At 53.0% G+C, this 7,680-nt stretch overlaps 1 pseudogene; it reads right to left on the reverse strand.

The window, feature by feature from the left end:
- Positions 1–4,957: 4,957 nt before the first annotated feature.
- On the reverse strand, positions 4,958–5,662 carry LOC105876179 (riboflavin kinase pseudogene; annotated as a pseudogene).
- Between the last annotated feature and the right edge of the window lie 2,018 nt (positions 5,663–7,680).

Raw genomic sequence — 7,680 nt, forward strand, 5'->3', positions numbered from 1 at the left:
ACATTGCTGTGACTGTCCGCATCCTGGGCCAAGCTCTAGGAGGACCGGGAGAGAAAAAGAGCAGCAGAGATCTGTCCCTCACTCTTGGGACCTCAGTTCTCTGGTCATGGGAAACAGTTCACCTTCCTCAGAGTTTAGGGACATGCCTGGCTGCTTGTGCTGCTGCGGCAACTGCAGCATTGCCTGGGGGCGGGGTTGGGGGGGCTGGAGAGAAAGGAAAAACGGGAAAAAATGAGGAATTTTACCACTTTCTGACCATTAGGTGGACCCTCTTTTGTTTTTTAGGCTAGAAAGAGAGGGCTTCTCTTGGAGCTTGTCTGTGCACACATCTAGTGCACACTTACGACCTTCAGTCTGTCTTTGCATCCAGAACAGGTAATGTTAGAAGAAAAGATAATGATAAACATATCCCCAGTTTGGTGGAACTTTGAACCTTATTCTCTTTCTTCTTCTTCTTCTTCTTCTTTTTTTTAAATCTATTTTTAGTAGAGACGAGGTCTCTCTCTTTGTCAGGCTGGTCTTAAACTCCTGATCTCAAGTGATCCTCCCACTTTGGACTCCCAGAGTGCTAGGATTACAGGCGTGAGCCACTGCACCTGGCCCTTATTCTCCTTCTTAAATTCACCTGTGATCACTTATTTTTCAGAGTCTTCAGGTAGCTATCTGAATCCATGCATTCTTTGCAGGATATATTGTTGAATTCAGCAGAGGAGACAGAGTAGATTGTGATTACTTGAATTTTCCTGGAATCGGCACCAGATTTCTTTATTTGTGAAATATCTGCTGAAGTCTTTTGCATATTTGTTTCACTGGACTATCTGTCTCACTTAATGTCTTATTTTCACTTAAAAAGAGCTCCAAAATTAGACAGCTCACTTTAACTGTTAATGATGCTTTTGAATCTCATATTTATCAAACAATGTCAGCTTAACATTGGCAAGATTCCCCTTCTACTCTTGATTCTTTTCCATTTTTAGAGAAATATATAATCTTATTTTATAAAAATGAAAATTAGATATCCTTTAATGTTTAAACAGAAAAGTGAGACCCCTCACAAGGAAATTTGAGATAATATTAATATTTAATAGTATCGGGAAACCTGCATTGGCTTGACAAGACTTACTTCCGGGTTTCTGACAGCCTCCAGGGAAGCAATGGGAGTGTGAATTCATTGTCTAGAGATAGTTCTACAATTATATCAAAATACTTGGCAAAATACATTGTGAAGTTGAAGTGTGCCTATCCTCATGCATTTTTGCAATCTTACACAGATACATAGGTAGTTGGAAGTATTAATGAACCCACAAGGGGGGTTCGATGTTGCCCACCGCACAGAAAGCGAATTACTGAGATGATGAGGATTGTCAAGGAGGAAAGGATTTATTGCAGAGAACTTGGCAATAGGGCGGGGGAGGTTATGGATTGCCTCAAACCCACCTCCCCGACCAACAGGGTCAGGGGTTTTTCTGCAGGAGAAATGAATAAGGGGCGAGGGGTGTGAGCATCATTGTGTGTTTGGGGCGGAGTGCAGGGCACACAAGCGCAGTGAGAAATCATGCCAGTACATAGGGCCCATGATCAAAAGAAGCAGATAAGTCCCTCCCAGGGTGGGGATTTCAGTATTGTAATGCGCTAAGGGTTAATATTGGTTGTTCTTTCAGCTTGTGCGCAGGCTCAGTGGGTCTTCGGGCACTGTCCGTGGTGGAGTGTTGCTTATCTCGTCTTCTCCAGACAAGCAGGTGGTGTGAGGCTTTGTAGGAGGGTCCACGGTTCCTGGGAAAGGAACCCAAAAGAGAATGCATCAGTGCAGCAGAAAGTTGCAAAGTTCTGGTCGGCAAGTTTTGCTAAAGAGTTCTCTATTTTCTGCCTCACTGAGACTGTAGCCACTAAATTCCCAGGACTGAGATGAATCTTGCTGTCAAGGCCACTTAGAGCTGCCAGCCCCAGCCATCATGTGAACACTGAAAACTCATTGGAAATATGGGGAAACTGAAAACATATTGAGAAAACATTTTCTTGCTTATACAACCAGTTACAATTTTCCCCCTTTTCTTGGCTCAGTACAGCTTGAAAAAAATCATTTAAAATAGTTCTGGCCTTCAATAGGAGGACAACATAATAGTACTTCCTTGTAACATTATTGACGAGTGAGTGATATGGAATCTTATTTACTTCTCTGATACTTATTTCTTAGTTTATTAGTTATTCTTAGCAAATTTCAGACATATTTACAAGCAGACATATTCCTTATCCAATATCTACTCCAGTGGATCAAATAACATCTTTTCCATATCATTGCTCCAGGGAAACATATAAAAGTTGCTATAGTTTCTCTTCTTATTTGAAGGATATTAGAATCTTATGTGTGTGCAATGCTCATTATGAACTTCTTAGTTGCAATTATAATGTGTGGGATTACACTCATTAACTGTGGAAACATATAAAAATATTAACTATATGTAGTGAGAGGCTTTATTTGTAATATCGGAGATTCTTATATCTAAATACATACAGTTTTTATAGCAATAAATATCACATAATTATAGTTTATTATTGGTTATTATGTCAATACTCTTAGTTACTTTAGGATATTTTAATTCAGGCCAAAATTGTGGATATTTTTCTTCCTAATCTGCTTAAAGTGGACATGGCAATTGTGATGTATGATAGAATTCTCCACCTGGCAACCATGGTTGCCATGGTGATTACCGTGTAGGCAGAAAGCACTGTGACTCACTGTGTTTTCCCTGCTCATCTTCACCATCTCCAAAGGGGACAAATGTGCATCTGGCAAGGACTGCTGTTCAGGCCCCTTTGTTATCTTCTGAGCTGCCAGTTGGGAGGGGAAAATGGGCAATGTGGCTTTGCTTTATTAAAAACCATTTCTCCACATGAAAGAATGGCTAATCTGTTTGTTAAAACACAATCCGCAACAAAACAGAGAAAATCTGATTTTATATCATGGAGACAGCATGATTATTGTGGTACAGCCACAGAAGCATGATTAATACCATATTCTCTAAAATAAAATCAAAACAAATGTGCATTATGTATGTTCTATGCCATGTATCAGCAAGTACAGCAATTGCAAAAGGAAATAAAAAGATATATTCTTGATAAATTTCAAATCTACCTTGATTCCTTAACTGTGAATTAAAAATGTGTTTTCAAAATATGCCAGTTCAGAGAAGATGTGCAGGTAATATGAAGTTAGAATTCAACGCCCACACCTTCCACCTAACAGCTCTGACTCCTTCAGAATATTACTCAACCTCTCCTGGCTTGGTTCTCTCATATGTGTAAAGAAAACAAATTATAGTAGTAATATTGGAATGAGAGTTATACATGAAAATATGGTAGTATACTTAAAAGAGTTCCTGACATAATAATCATTAGACGAATATTTGCTGTTTCATTACTAAGTATCACTTTCCTTGTGGGTTAGAGTACCTCCATTCTCTCAGTTCCCTAAGCAGGGATGCCCCTGGACACTCTGGGTCTCCTGAGCCATGTCTTAACCTTCTCCTTGGAACTGGATTGAGATATGGATGGAGAAGACAGCTATTGTTCCAGATTCTCACTTAGATGGAGCTTTTCTGTCAACAATACTAAGTTGGGGGCTTTCTCCTCTAATGGAAAGGACACAGTGGGTCTCTCTTTCCTGCTCCCTGGAAAGTTCCCTCTGGGGGACCATCCAAGATCTACCTTGCAGAGTGTCCTGGCTAGCCTAACGGTCTCAGGCTGAGCTTCCCTCCTACTTAAATTAATCAGTATTATGAAGATCACTGGGTGTTTCATCTGTCTGATTGGCTGTTTTAGTTCTTATGAGAGGCAGTGCTCAGGTGGGAAGAAAACTATTGAACCCTGTTAAAACCAGCTCTTGTGGTGGCTGCCCAGAGAGACAATAAGGCCACCAGCTGGAGGCACCTCCAGGGAACGGGACCTTCCCTTTTGGGGCCCTGCAGCTGACTAAGGGGAACTCAGACTGTGAGCTCCCTACCTGTCAGGCCTCCCAGGTGCTGCTGGCACGGTGATCCCAGGAGAATGGGGTAGGCCCTAAGGCTGAGAGACATAGACCCAGCTTGGGCTCCCCATGGGTGAATTGGGACTGTCACTCCTCTCCCTGGTGGGGATATAGTTTGAACTCTGGGGCCCAGAGGTCAGACCTGCAGACAAGATCCCGTGCACCCAGGTCTCGCATTGCCTGGGGCACAGAAGGGATATTTGTGAACAGCCTACTGAGGTGTGTGTGCCTTCAGGGGCAGATCAGCGTCCTAGAGGGCAACCCTCCTCCCAAAGGGAGGCCATGCGCCCAGCCCAGGTGGCGTTCTTGCGCTAACCCTAACCCTGCTGGTATCACAGTCCGGGGAGGCCTGGTGGCGTGTGGTCTGGCCTGCTGGCAGAGGCCCAGGAGAAGCCACGGAGTTGGGGAGGGTGGAAAGAAGCCAGGCCTGCTCCAAACTGCAGGTGTCAGACAGCCCAACTCCCTCACGTAGACTCTGTGACTGAGCGGGCCATTCCAGCCCCTCCCTGAGAGCTTTTTTTTTCTGTTCTTCTGGAAGCAGAGAACAGAACTTTGACCCCTGCTAAGGACATTGGTGGTGCCTGAGGGCAGGTTGACCCAACCCAGCTCCGCCCAGACTCTCTCCCAGACCAGCCCTCACTGAGGGGGAGAAAAGGACACACCTGGAAGTCCCAGGGCCCCACCCACCACCTGAGGCACTAGAGTGCCTCTCTAGAGGAACAAGAACTAATAACAGGACACAAAAACAGCATAGCCTGTTCCTCAAAGCAAGCGCCACCTACTGACAGGGAGGACACCCTGCACACCCTTTACACGGCTCCTACTGACTCATTATACAGGGAGAGGTCAAATCTCACCCACAGACACCACCTACTGGCTCAGAAACTCAACAAGGTGTGTGAATACCCAAATGAAAAAATAAATGAATCTCTGTAGTGCTATTACATGATGGGTTTAACAGGTGAAACACAATATGGTAACTACATTGTACTGTTTAATTCACAGAAGGAAAATGATTTTTTAAAATATAACCAAGATGAGACTAGACAGTTACAAACAGTGAAAAACAGTGAATGAATAAATAAGATGATTTTCCGTTAATAGCCATTCAGTATTTCGCTTTTAGGAACCCAGAAGAAATTGTCTTCTTTGAGTTTCAAATGTTCTGGTAGATCTAGTCGTTTCTTAGCTTCTTCAATATCACCACGAATTGCTGAAATAAGTGACTCTAAAGAATCAAAGTTCTTTTCTGGTCTGAGGTAGCCAACGATGACCACACTGAGGATTTCCCCATAGAAATCCTCTTTGAAGGTATGCATGATATGAGTTTCCATGGACTTTTTTGTATTCTTGTAGTACGGGTTCCATCCTATGCTCACCACCATCTTGTGGACATCTCCACTTCCAACCCTGGCCCAACCATAATAAAAGCCAGTGGATACGTCAGCTGGAAGATTACCTACTACTTGTTTAGGAAAATTAGCTGTGAGGATGCCCAGCTGCTTGGAGCCGCGGCCGAAGCCCCGCACCACTTGGCCCCAGCAGAAGTACGGCAGGTGCCTCATGAGGCCGTCCGCTTCGGATACGGCTGCGGTCGGGTCTGCGCGTCCAGGGGAGCCAGCGTCGAGGCGGTGCCGGACCCCCGACCAGCCGGGAGACGGCCGTGAGGTGCCCGGACCCCCGACCAGCCGGGAGACGGCCCTGAGGTGCCGGGACCCCCGGACCAGCCGGGAGACGGCCGTGAGGTGCCGGGACCCCCGACCAGCCGGGAGACGGCCCTGAGGTGCCGGGACCCCCGGACCAGCCGGGAGACAGCCGTGAGGTGCCGGGACCCCGGACCAGCCGGGAGACGGCCGTGAGGTGCCCGGACCCCCGGACCAGCCGGGAGACGGCCGTGAGGTGCCGGGACCCCGGACCAGCCGGGAGACGGCCGTGAGGTGCCGGGACCCCCGGACCAGCCGGGAGACAGCCGTGAGGTGCCGGGACCCCGGACCAGCCGGGAGACGGCCGTGAGGTGCCGGGACCCCCGACCAGCCGGGAGACGGCCGTGAGGTGCCGGGACCCCCGACCAGCCGGGAGACGGCCCTGAGGTGCCGGGACCCCCGGACCAGCCGGGAGACAGCCGTGAGGTGCCGGGACCCCGGACCAGCCGGGAGACGGCCGTGAGGTGCCGGGACCCCCGACCAGCCGGGAGACGGCCGTGAGGTGCCGGGACCCCGGACCAGCCGGGAGACGGCCCTGAGGTGCCCGGACCTCCAGACCAGCCGGGGGACGGCCGTGAGGTGCCGGGACCCTGGACCAGCCGGGGGACGGCCCTGAGGTGCCGGGACCCCCGACCAGCCGGGAGACGGCCCTGAGGTGCCGGGACCCCGGACCAGCCGGGAGACGGCCGTGAGGTGCCGGGACCCCGGACCAGCCGGGGGACGGCCGTGAGGTGCCGGGACCTCCAGACCAGCCGGGAGACGGCCCTGAGGTGCCGGGACCCCGGACCAGCCGGGAGACGGCCGTGAGGTGCCGGGACCCTGGACCAGCCGGGGGACGGCCCTGAGGTGCCGGGACCCCCGACCAGCCGGGAGACGGCCCTGAGGTGCCGGGACCCCCGGACCAGCCGGGAGACGGCCGTGAGGTGCCAGGACCCCGGACCAGCCGGGAGACGGCCGTGAGGTGCCCGGACCCCCGACCAGCCGGGAGACGGCCGTGAGGTGCCGGGACCCCCGACCAGCCGGGAGACGGCCGTGAGGTGCCCGGACCCCCGACCAGCCGGGAGACGGCCGTGAGGTGCCGGGACCCCGGACCAGCCGGGAGACGGCCGTGAGGTGCCGGGACCCCGGACCAGCCGGGAGACGGCCCTGAGGTGCCGGGACCCCCGACCAGCCGGGAGACGGCCCTGAGGTGCCGGGACCCCCGGACCAGCCGGGAGACGGCCGTGAGGTGCCAGGACCCCGGACCAGCCGGGAGACGGCCGTGAGGTGCCCGGACCCCCGACCAGCCGGGAGACGGCCGTGAGGTGCCGGGACCCCCGACCAGCCGGGAGACGGCCGTGAGGTGCCCGGACCCCCGACCAGCCGGGAGACGGCCGTGAGGTGCCGGGACCCCGGACCAGCCGGGAGACGGCCGTGAGGTGCCGGGACCCCGGACCAGCCGGGGGACGGCCGTGAGGTGCCGGGACCTCCAGACCAGCCGGGAGACGGCCCTGAGGTGCCGGGACCCCGGACCAGCCGGGAGACGGCCGTGAGGTGCCGGGACCCCGGACCAGCCGGGAGACGGCCGTGAGGTGCCAGGACCCCGGACCAGCCGGGAGACGGCCGTGAGGTGCCCGGACCCCCGACCAGCCGGGAGACGGCCGTGAGGTGCCGGGACCCCCGACCAGCCGGGAGACGGCCGTGAGGTGCCCGGACCCCCGACCAGCCGGGAGACGGCCGTGAGGTGCCGGGACCCCGGACCAGCCGGGAGACGGCCGTGAGGTGCCGGGACCCCGGACCAGCCGGGAGACGGCCCTGAGGTGCCGGGACCCCCGACCAGCCGGGAGACGGCCCTGAGGTGCCGGGACCCCCGGACCAGCCGGGAGACGGCCGTGAGGTGCCAGGACCCCGGACCAGCCGGGAGACGGCCGTGAGGTGCCCGGACCCCCGACCAGCCGGGAGACGGCCGTGAGG

This window comes from Microcebus murinus, chromosome 12, assembly GCF_040939455.1.
Source record: "Microcebus murinus isolate Inina chromosome 12, M.murinus_Inina_mat1.0, whole genome shotgun sequence".
Classification (NCBI taxonomy): domain Eukaryota; kingdom Metazoa; phylum Chordata; class Mammalia; order Primates; family Cheirogaleidae; genus Microcebus; species Microcebus murinus.